Source organism: Carettochelys insculpta, chromosome 13 (assembly GCF_033958435.1).
Source record: "Carettochelys insculpta isolate YL-2023 chromosome 13, ASM3395843v1, whole genome shotgun sequence".
In the NCBI taxonomy this organism is placed as follows: Eukaryota; Metazoa; Chordata; order Testudines; family Carettochelyidae; genus Carettochelys; species Carettochelys insculpta.
Window position 1 is genome coordinate 22,848,503 of NC_134149.1, and position 12,231 is coordinate 22,860,733.

A 12,231-nucleotide genomic window follows, 5' to 3' on the forward strand; every position below is an offset into this window, starting at 1 on the left:
ACAAATGATCATGTAACCCATGAGAGAGACTTGTCTGTTCTAGGAGAACTGATTTAACTCCAGGGCATACAGACTCCCACGACACAAAAGAGAGGAGGAAAGGAAAGTCCACTAGCTCTTCCGCTCCTAAATACTGCCACTGAAAAAAAATGGGAGGAAACAGATGTTTAGCTCTATAGCGTCAGGAAACTCACTCGTTCATGGTACAGTTACCTCAGTGTATTTAGGTCAAATAAATAGTGAGGGACTCATGACTTCTCTTTGCAGTCAGGTCTCCCTGCACATCCCTTTCAGTCGCTCCTGCCGCCACTCTGAAAGATCGGCCATAAAACCTTGCTGAGTTTTTTGACACATAGATTTAGACAGAGAGAGGTGGAATTGGGGCAGAGAGGGGAATTGGAAGGAGATGGAGAGGCAGGCAGACTCCAACTCACACCAGCTCTCCACTGGAGATTTCTATTCACCTGAGCTACAACATAAAAAAGCCCTCCCCAGAGTGGATTCCTGCAAGTTTCTTTTTCTTCTCTGGGCCTCACACAAAATGCAGACTCAAGTTTGTTTGCAGGAAGAAACTGATGATTTTGGCAATCCTGCATCAGACACTGGATATTGTTTTATTTTTAGGATATTTCTTAGGGGTTGGGGAGAGAAAAGTTAGGTGAAACATCTGGTAAAATGATCTCTTGGCTTGCAGCAAGCACTATGAAGGTTTTCCAGAGCTGGCTCCCTGAGGGGAGACAAAGAGATGCACGTGCCATAGGAAGAAACCATAGAATTTGAGCCATTATTTTACAATTCCGAAAAAACGTTGCATAGGAAGTTTAAGGTCTCATTAGCAAAGAAACAGAATTACAGTGGACAGGCAAGGGACCAGAAAATAGAGTCCTTCAACTCAAGGTCAACAAGTCAAACTTCATCCCAATTGACTGTGGGCAAAAATCATTACTCAAGGCTTTCCAGTGGTTTATGTGACTTGAGGTGGTGATCTCACTCTGAAACAGATGACATTCTTCTAGGCAAGGCGGAAGAGAGAATATCTTTAATTAAACCACTCTTCTTGGGGAAAGAGGCAAGTTTTCAAGCTACACAGAATGCTTCTTCAGTCCTGGAATTTTTTTTCCTCTCATGTTCTCAGTGGCAGTACATAAGAATGGAAGAGTTACTAGGCTTTTCTTTCCCCATCTCTTTTGTGCAGTAGGAATAGCTCTGAAGCTATATAAGTTCTCCTAGAATAGACAGGGTCCTTTCAAGAGTTCCATGATCATTTGTTTCCCATTTTGTCTCCTTTCCTGCCTCCCCTCTCCCCAGTTTGTTAAGAATAGATACTCTAAAGTCCACCTTATCTCTCTAAGGGTATGTCTATACAGCAAAGTTATTTCAAAGTAACGGCCGCTATTTTGAAATAACTATATGAGTGTCTACACAACACAACTGCTATTTTGAAATAATTGCAAAATAGCGCATGCCTTATTTTGAAATTGGTAAACCTCATTGTACAAGGAATAGTGCCTATTTTGAAATAGGGGCTGTGTGGAGAGAAAACAAGGCCTATTTTGAAATAACCCACGGTGCGTCCAATGGCTCTGTTTTGAAATAGGTTCAATTGTGTGTGGATGCTCTATTTCAAAGTGAGCTATTCTGGAATACCTCTTCCAAAATAGCTGCTGTGTAGACATAACCCAATATCCTGGAACCAAAATGATTCCAACAGCACTGCCAACAACTCTTCCAGGTGGTCTCACCAGAAAAGCCACAAACTGAGCAGGCATGGTGCTTAAATTATTCCAGCCTTGGAAAAGGATCTCCCTGATCAAGGTTTGGCACAGCAGCTTTCCTTGTGGAAACTCTTAGCTCTGCCTACACACCAGCATGCCAGCCAGTACAGTTAAGCCAAGCCGGTGGGTGTCTGTAGGAGTCCTGGGACGCCCAGCCCTTGGCCTAGGCTGGGCGGCAACCAAAAGAGGGTTATAACACTGGCCCAGCCCTCAGTTCGGGGCGGGGCAGCAGTTCACCATTGCAATATAGTCCAGGCCCAGCCCTCAGTCTAGGGCGGGGCAGCAGTTCACAATAGTAATACAGTCCAGGCCCAGCCCTCAGTTCAGGGCAGGGCAGCAGTTCACAATAGTAATACAGCACAGGCCCAGCCCTCAGTTCAGGGCGGGGCAGCAGCACACGGGTTTGAGCACAGGCCCAGCGCGGAGTGGCCCTGTCAAGGAGGGGGCAGAGGGTCGCAGGCCCTCCCACTCCACTGCGATCTGGCCCGGGGCCCTGGGGGTCGCTCACACACGACCACGGCAGTGGGGATCCAGGCCGCAACACACTGCCATGGGTTCAGGAGCGTCGTTCCCTGGGCCACTTCCTACCTCTACCTCCACCGGGGGGAAGGTCCCAGTCCATCTGGTCAGGGGATCCCGCGGGGTGGGTCTCCTCCAAATCATCCACCTTCGGGGGCTCTGGCCAGTCGCTCATGTCGATGTCATTGGGATAGTCTGGCTGCGGCAGCACGGTGGGCCTGAGGCGATCCTGGGCCTGACGGCTGCAGCGGTCCGCCGGGACTCTGGGGCAGACTGCTCGTGGGGCCTTGTGGTCGCTCACCCTCGCCGTGTCCGGGGCCTCCTCCAAGGCGGGGGGTCTCCGCCGGCGTGAGGGTCCTGGCAAGTCTTGGAAGTCCGGGTAGTCCCCCTGGGGCATCTGGATCCGTGGTTGTTCGGGGCCGCTGGGGGCTTGTTCCTCTGGCCTGGCCAGGCGGCAACACACCCTCCGCCCTTGGCGCCGGGGAGCTCATGCAGGCACCTCCTCCCTGCTTGGAGGCCTGGGCTTTAACGGGTCCCGAGCCCTGCCCTTGGCCCTTCTAGCCCTGGGCCCCGCCCTCTGAGGGGCGGGCCACGGGTGTTCTGGCTCCGGGCCTGCCCACCAGGGCCTCTGCGCAACCTCCTCTGCCTCTGGGTCAGCAGGGGGCCATACTGACTCACTACAGTGTCATATTTGCTGCCAATATTTAGCCAGCAACAAAATTACTACACCCAACCTCCAGCGCAAAGGAGAGTACGCAGTAGAAGTAGTCCAAGGCCAGAGCACAGCGCACCTTCCTCATGGTTGTGCCTGAAAACACAATCTAGCATTAAATTCTTGTGTTCCGGATGGGTAGGAGTGAACTCTGAGTAGTTGGGGATGGGGAGAAGGTAGAGGGGAGAAAGATCCAATACCCAATATGAGCAATTGTCAACTTTACAAATATTGTACATTTCATGTCTTTGCAGAGTACAGTCTATTTTATTCTTAAATGCTTGCTTTGGGATGGGGGGATTTTATTAGTTGAAATCCAAAAGAGGTCACCCTAGCCTTGAAGCATGTGTGTAACAATACTTGCACAGTATGGGCTGAGCCACAGGTACAAGGGTAACCCTGTGCCTATACTGCCTGGTTTTGGATGGTTTAAGTCAGAGCTGTCACAGTCTATATCTACACTAGCCCCTCCCCCTTTCAAAAGACGGATGCTGATGAGATACTTCGGGATATGGTAATGAGCCACTGCAATGAATAATTTCAGGGAACACAGAGTTTATGTGATGGCCAAGCTCAATGAAATCAGAGGAGAATCATTCTCCCTGAAGCCGAAAAGAGAAACAGAGAGTAGCTTGGATGCATCTCCTGGATAAACTTGAGTCACTCACACCTGCTGGAAGTGAGGCAGGTTCACTTCCAAGATGAGCAACTCTTCATGAATTTTAAAACTCCCTGTTTGCTTTATCTTGCACAGTGCCTGATCTGATGTAGGCACTTTGGGGGTGCTCTTTAGGAATGCAACAAAGTGAGAAGAATTTCATGAATTAATAGCATGCAGCAAAAGGCAGGAGAAACATCAAGAAAGGTTATAAAGGCCACAATGGTCTTTGGCAGTTTAAAAACCAGGATGGAAGGGTTTTAGTAGAATAGTCCCCAGTCAAGGTAGTTATTATAGGGCAAAACTCCCCTCTTAGATCCACAATGTGGCACCCAGCGTTGGTACTATATTGTCCACTCTAACATGAAGAGCTACAAAAATGCACACTAAAACAGGGTAATTACCAGATTACAAGAAACCCTGGTCCTTCTAGTCCAAAATCCTGTCAAATGACTAGCAGAAGCAACTTCAGTGGAAGATAAAAGGAGTCCTGCCCACAGGGAAAGGCGTTTCCTAATGCTCCTTACATAGATGCTGCCTAATGCCCTGAAACTGGAAGGTTTCTATCTCCTCCAGAACTCCTGGGCTTTTTCTATACTTTACTATTACAGCTTTAGATATTTTTGTCATCCACATAAATCCAGAAGAATGTAGCTGAGTACGGCTATAAGGATTTCAGAAGATAATTTTGCCCTTGATTTCCAGGATATAAATGGGTCCCCTAAAAATAAGATGAAGGATGCAACCACCATCATATTGCCGAAGAATATAATTGCAGTAAGACGCAGGCTTAAGCCCACATGGCACAGGCCTAGCAACAATGGACGGAACATGGCTAAAAGCAAAGCTAAGCTGTGAGCAAGAGGCAGGCCTCTGCTAACACAGCTTGGCTCAGGACAGGACTGGGAGTACAAAACACTAATTGGTAATCGGTTCAGGTGCAGAACAATAATTGGTACAATTCATAAGTTGAAATCACAAGGTACCACCAGCTCATTGAAAAAACCTCGGTACCTACCCTGCACAGATACAGATCTAGATTCAGGAAAGGGTCTAAAATGACAGCATGATGGGTAAGAGATGATCTAACCAAACCACAAGGCACTGGGTGAGGGGCGATGTCTAAGCATCAGAGGGTGGTAACTGGACAATGTCAGAGGATGGTAAACTGATACATCAACAGTGAAGAGGGCTTTGTTTGTACCTGTATATAATGTAATGTACTGGGGGGGACCATGTTTGTCTGATATAGGGGGGTACTGGAATTACCAGTGACTGCATCAGTCCATTGCTGCAGATACATATGTACAGCAGATCACTAAAGTATACTTAACCACTGTTTGTACCTTGTTTGGCAATAAACCCTGGTTGGGCACCTTCGAGCCTTCTCTGATGTGTGATCTCTGGGGAACCTCGTGGGGTCTGCTGTGATTATTGGCCCCATATCACTGAACACACACGCAAGGAGCCTTCTGGTTATCATCAATGGAGCCAAAGACCCATGAGGACACAACGGCAGTAAATCCACCGAACTACAATAATGATCATTTCAGTTACCAGATTTTCTCAACTGCATCTATTACAGTGGTGGGCAACCTGCAGCCCATGGTCCCTCCAGTTTCTATGTGTGGCCCACAGGCCAGAGTGTTTACTGCTGCCCACATGCAGGGTGGCCAGATTCCACCAGTTTCCAACAACATAGTTTTTTTCCCCCCTATAAAGCAAGGGCACATGAAGTGAGGCACATGCTGATTGTGCACAACACTGGCTGTGAGAACAGCATACTCCCTCTGCATCCAATCAAAGCACTACTGCCATTTCATCAGCACATTCCACAAATTCTAGGCGCAAAAGTGCAGTTGGCAAAACGGCCCCATTCCCAGAGACTGTCTTAGTAATGACAGACTTGTGGTCCATTGATATGGAGGGCCACCTGTGAGGCCCACTCACTAGCCTATGTTGCCCATTGCTGATCTGTCACAGACATGCAATTGAGAGGGTAATTAATTGCAGTCAGTGGTAAGTTATTTAGAGTCATAAAAAGTCACTTAATCATAGTGAATTATATTTTAATGAATGTTTCAGTACGTACGCTGACATTAAATGTCCGTCTAATACCTGTGAAAACAACGAGGAGTCCCATAGCATCTTAGAGACAAACAGATTTATTAAGGCATGTGTTTTTTGGGTAAAACCCATTTCATCAGAAGAACTGGAGCAGATATACAAAAGTGTTACAGGAGTCCTCTTGGTTTTTATAGATATAGACAAACGCGGATAGCCCTCTGAGACCAACCAACATCTCTATTTCTTACACACCTCCATACTTTGAGAATAAGCAAAGGTTCAAATGCCTAGGTAGAGTAAAGGGGCCTTGTACAAGTGACCTTAAGAGGCTTGATTCAGATAGAGATTTACTCTGATTATGATAGGTGTCCCCTATCTCATGAAGAAATCACAGGGCAATGACACTCCATCCCGATGTATGATATGACTATGAATCACACCTTACCAATGTGACATCACCAGCAGACACTTCACACTGCAGACCAAAGAGATGAAAGTAGCAGCCCTGGAGATAGTTGCACAGGTGAGTGAAAAGTGTTGTGGCAGGACCTGTTTTTCGAAAGGCAAAGAGAGGAAGTGGCTGAGGTGGGGACTGAGAGACTGTTGTCTATTACTTCCCTTGGCAATCACAGGAAACTGACCATGTGAGATACTCTCTCCTCATTCTAGCAGATGACCCTGTTAAGAGGAAGGTGAAGGCACTTCTGGATCCCTCTCACTATAGAAAAATGACTTTGAAGTAATAAAAAGATGCAGGCTGGGGAGATGGAGACGGGCATGAGAATGCATTAGGCGTGCAGCTACCTTTTTCAAAATGATGCCAAGAAGACAGTAAAATAGAAGAAAACATGTCTACCTCTTTGCCATCGCCTACTGCTTGGTGCACCTATGCCTAGGGTGACCATATGTCCCTCTGCTGAATATAGGACACCTGTTAAAATTGCTCATATTCAAGTTCAACGGCAATCAGAACTATACAGTAAAAATGTTCAAATTAACATCAATTTCACTGAGCCCCTGTTAAGAAGAAATACTGCATAACTGCTCTTCCCTCATACTATCAGAAAGTATCCAATTAAAAGTATCGGAGAGTTTCCAATTAAAAAGACTGGGACAGTTTGGCTTGGCAAACAGATGGCTAAGGGGAGGTATGATAGGGACCAATAAAATCATGACTGATGTGGAGAATGTGAACAAGAAAGTGTTATCTACCCCGTCACCTACACAGTAACTGGAGGTCACCTGACGAAAGTAATAGACAGCAGGAAGTACAGGAAGAAAAGGAAGTACTTCACACAATTCAAACAGTCCCACGGTGGAACTCATTGCCAGGGAATGTCGTGAAGCCAAAACTACAGCTGGATTCGAAAACGAACCAGATATCTTTATTGAAGTTAGATGGACATAGATGCAATCCCATGCACTAGGTGTCATAGATCTCTTACTGCCAGATGATGGGACTGGACAACAGGTGATGATGGGGCACTCAATAATTGCCCTGTTCTGTTCATTTCCTCTGAAGCATCTGGTGTTAGCCATTATTGGAAAACAGGATACCGGGCTCAGTCGGACATTGGTCTGACCAAGTAAGGCCATTCTTATGTCCTTATATATCCAAAGACAGCACATAAAGACTTTCCCCCCAACAGGGAGCCTTGAGGTCAACCATGCTTTTACTGTAACATTGCTAAACAGAGTGCTATTTATAGCACAATGCACTACAAAGACGACTCTGGCTGCTACCCATTCCAGCCTTTAGCTATCCCCAGGGTGCATATCCTATCCTATTGTTCTTGCTCCAGCATTTGAAAAGACTATTTTTTCCTTGCTTCTTTTGTTTTTGGAATTTATTTTTATTTTCCTAGGGCATGCAAAGCCCAAAGAACAATAGCTCTGCCATCTCCCAAGGCAGCTTCACAAGACCAACATGGACATTCAGTAACAAGGGCTAGATTCTTAAAAGTATTTAGGCACGTACCAATCCAGATAGGCTCCTAAGTAGGTTTGCAAAAGTGAGTTGGTGCTAAGCACCAAGTAAATAATTAAGGAATCCATTTGCCACTACCTAGAAGGTCACAGTCAGCAGATTTGTCAAGAACAGATCTCTTCAACCCAAACTGAGAGCTTTCTTTGAGAGGATAATGGGGAAGTGGAGGAGAAGATATACCTAGATTTTAGTACGGCACGTGGTACAGGCTTGCATGGCCTGCTCGTTAACAAACTAGGAAAACAACGTAAGTGATGCTACTTTAAGGCGGGTGCATAACTGGTTAGTTAACTGTTCCCAGAGTAGTTCTCTGCTCCCTTCCCACATGACTGTGGTACCAGCACCAGCTCCCGACTACTGCGGGGGGGCGGTGGGGAGGAGGAGAGAGAGCCTTGAGCCTCATGGGCCAGACCAAAGCAGGCCACCAGCCACATCAGCCCCTGGGCTCTGCCTGGCAGTGGGAAGGAAGCAACTCTGTGCCAAAACTGCACCACAGGGAAACTCTGTCCCCTGCAGGCTCCAACCTCATTGCTCCTGCTGGCCAGAAAGCCTGGCGAATGGGAGCAACAGTGGTGGGGCTTGCAAGCCAGTGCAGGCTGATTTGTCCCCCTCACCCTCCCCCACCAATGTGTCAGAGCTTGGTAGATGCCCCAATCCCCTGCCTTCCCCTGCCCAGCCCCCACACCTCCACCCCAGCCCCCTTCCACACACCCCTCCTGCCTAAACCCCACACCCTCAGCTTCCTCCTGCAATCTCCCTTCCACCTATACCCTGCATCCTAACACCTGCTGCACCCTCCTTCCTGTCCAGCCCATCCCACCACCCCAGTTCTGCACCCCTCTTCTACCCAGATCACCCAGCCTAGCCCAGTCCAGCACTTCCCCTCCCGCTCAGACCCCATGCCCCCACCCCAGCCAGCTCCTGATCCAACCTTCTCTCCAGGCTCAGCAACCCCACCCACAGCCCACTCCTGAAACTTGCCACCTGCCCAGACCTTATACCCCTACCTCCAGGCCACACCCCAGCAGCCCCCTCCCACACACTGAACCCCTAATTTATGGCCCCACCCCACAGCTGGGGAGGTGCCTACAAAATCCCAGGGTTACTCTGGCCCTGGGAGGGAAGTCCTGAGCCATGGCACCTCCTCCCGCACCATGGGGCTGAAGCGTGAAGGGAACCGTGGTGCCTTGAGGTGCATGAGTGAGGTTGGTGTCTCTCTTTGTGTCTTCTGTTTATCAGTCGGAGGCCCCAGGCTGATTTTGTTGTGTGTCAGTGGAACCCGACCCAAAAAAGTTTCCCCACACCATGTATAGCCCCTAGGCTTTGTCCCCACTGAGACTTTAACTGCCAGTGTAATTGCACCGGTGCAAATTCCTAGTGCAGGCAAAATTTGCACTATGTAGCACAGTGTGTACTGGTACACCATGAAAACCGGTGGCTTAAAACACCAAGGCTGTGTCTACACTTGCATCCCTCTTTTGAAAGAGTCCTGCAAATGAGGGAAATAAAAATGCAAAGGAGGTGCAGATTTACACATCTGGTGCCTCATTTGCACGTTCTTCTTTCAAAAGAGCTTCTTTTCAAAGAAGAAAAGCTGTGTAGATGTGGCCCTTTCCCAAGGAAGATGGGTTCTTTCAAAGATGGTGTTTACTTTTGAAAGAGCTGCATATACACTGCTCTTCTTCTTTTGAAAGAAACTCTTTTGAAAGAATATGCAAATGAGGCACCAGATATGTACATCTGCATCTCATTTGCATTTTCAATTTCCCCCATTTGCACACCTCTTTTGAAAGAGGAATGCAAGTGCAGACACAGCCCAAGTGGATAAGGCCTTTACGATACACTGTGGTGGGAGCTCGGATTGCTTACACTTGGTGTATTAAACGCAAGGCGGAACACAAAGAGCTGCAAACTGGTGATATCACAAAATTCTGACTCTGGAAGAATTTTCAAGACATTCTGATGTGGTTCATGGCTACTCTGGCTCCTTCCCACTGCTCTGGCAAAGTAAAGAGGCCTTTGAATGCATGGCACTAACTCCTACTGTTAGGCCCTTTTCTACAGCTAGAGTGATGCCAAATGGCCTTACCATAAATGTGAATTTAGCCCATTATCTTTAGGCAGCTGTCTTGTAGGTTTCTTTTCCCTTTTCTCTACAGTAATTTAAATAAACATATGGAATAACCCTCCGCGTGACCTGGGCTCAATTACCTCCAATGCATCATTCCCAAGAAGCGGAAGACAAAAAGTTGCATTTTATAAGCCACAGTCTAAGTAACCCTGGTGGGCTCTAGTGGACAAATATCTCAAATTCTCAAGCAGAATTTTCTCCTAGACTAGAGTAAAATCCAGGCCTCTCCCAGCGCACTGCAAACTCTATTGCCAGATTCAGTCAGCGATATTAATAATAGTTATTGACAGTTTGAACAAATCCTTCCAGCACTAAAAACTGAGGGTGAAGATCTAGGTCTTCAGTTTACATAACTCAATGTAACCCCACGGAAGACAACAGAGCCATGCTGAGTTACACTAGCTGAGGATCTGGCCAAGCATTGTTAAGTGGGTCTTGCCTTATGGTTGCACACAAGAAGATGTGCATTTTGGAACTGGATAGAGACATAGCTCAGTTCTGTCATTTCAACCTGCAGCGAAGTGGAGGAGAAGAAATGAAGGTGCAACGCACTTCAGGCAGAACGTCACACCTGACAAACGAGAGACTGTGCTATACATTATCAGCAAAGTGTTTCACTTTCTGCGTGTAACCGCTGCTCTCCTTTTCTAGCCCCTTTGAATTAACTTTGTTTCTGGGGCTGGCTGTTTTTAAAAACTGTGTATTTAAAAACTGAGTCTCATTTGGCTCCTACTTATACTAGTACAAATCTGGACTTGTTCCACTGAAACAGAGGTAGTCCAGTGTAAAGCCAAAGTCAATGAGCCAACCTAATATTCCTCTGACGTGTCTAGAATTGGATCAGGTAGTGTAGAAAAGTCCCCTGACAGGCGATTCCATTTGCACAGCAATGTCACTTTCATAAGCATAGGGAAGTCTCCCAGATGTGCCAAAAATAGTAATCTACTACCATAGCACAGTGGTAGAAATTTGGTCCATATGTGGCACATACTAGAGGAATTTCTGTACAGTATAGTGCAAAGCTAGTAACACCCTAGCATTGCTCTGGAAATATCAGCCATCAGTTCTCACCGCATCGCTAATAAGTAACTATGATTAATAGTTTGAACCTCTCTGATCCGGAACTCTCTCATCCAGCAACAGCCGTAATCCAGCATGATTTTAGTCAGCCAGATGAGCACTTATCTTGGGCATGGCTGAGTCTCCCGTGGTCCCATAAAGTTTGTTTCCAGACACCAGTCCTGGATCTCTGCTGTTATTTAGCTTTAATTTATCCCCAAATGTCTTCTAAAAGCCCACTTAGCAATGGATGTTTTGGTAATGCTGCTAGACAATACTGACTTCCTGCAGTCTGGCAAATTCTCTCCTCTGGCACTGGACAGGTCCCAAGGGTGCCAGATTAGAGAGGTTCAACCTGTACTTGTATATTGCTCTATACTTCCAAAGAGCAATGCAAACCTTAATTCATTAATGTTCCTCTGTCAGATGGATCAGAACCATTATCCTCATTTTACAGATGGGAAATTTAGGCTTAGAGATATGTAGCCGCTTGACCAAAGTCATCTAGTGAATTGGCAGCAGCTATAGGATTCAAACCCAGGAGATGCTTGTGTTTCAATCCATTACACCAGGTCTCCCATTGAGCAGCCCATGAATAACAGACTGTTTCCTAAGGGCAGACCTCTCTGCTGAGGCTCTGACCTGTTTCCCCACTCCCAGCCCCCAAGCATGTTCCTTTCCCCTTGGAATTATTGAGAGCTTGTAAACATCTGCTTTGACACTTGTCCTACTGGAGTTTCAAAGTGGAGGAACAATGACTTCAAAATTAGCTTGGTCTCATTCTTAATCCCTGACAAGTCATGAGACACTTACTGTGGTTACTCAGATGACAGTCTCTAAGGGCGCAGTGTGCTCTGCCCCGTTCCTTCTCAGCTGCCTTTAGGAAAAAACGGGCAATACAGCCGTCTACGGCTTCTGCACTGTGGTGTTCCATGGATGAGCTGTATTACTATTAAAAAAAAAAACCATATCCGGTTTTCACCAACAGTCACTGTACCTGTGACTTCACTAGTTCCTTGTGTTGTGTACGTGGAGGCTGTGGTGTCATTGTAGGAGCCATTGATGAATGTTTGCTTCTCAGTGGTACCCACTGTCTGTACAACAAAATAACATCAGTACAGTCATCACCCTAGACTCTTGTAGTTCAAATAAAATCCATGATGTCACCGTCAAGTGGTACCAGCCTATAACACACTCAAGTCCATCACACCAACTTGACAGTGGCCCTAAATAAAACAGGCAGGTCTTTAAGCTTCCTGAACAGGCGTGTGGAATGGATACAGTAGCATCCTCTGAATCTCCTGGCATGGCTGTTGTAAGTTC

The 12,231-nt window shown here is 46.8% G+C and overlaps 1 protein-coding gene across 5 annotated transcripts in view; it reads right to left on the reverse strand.

Moving 5' to 3' along the window:
• The window catches only part of ARHGEF9 (Cdc42 guanine nucleotide exchange factor 9), a 383,799-nt gene that overhangs the window by 291,095 nt on the left and 80,473 nt on the right, over window positions 1-12,231 (reverse strand). The window lies entirely within an intron of this gene.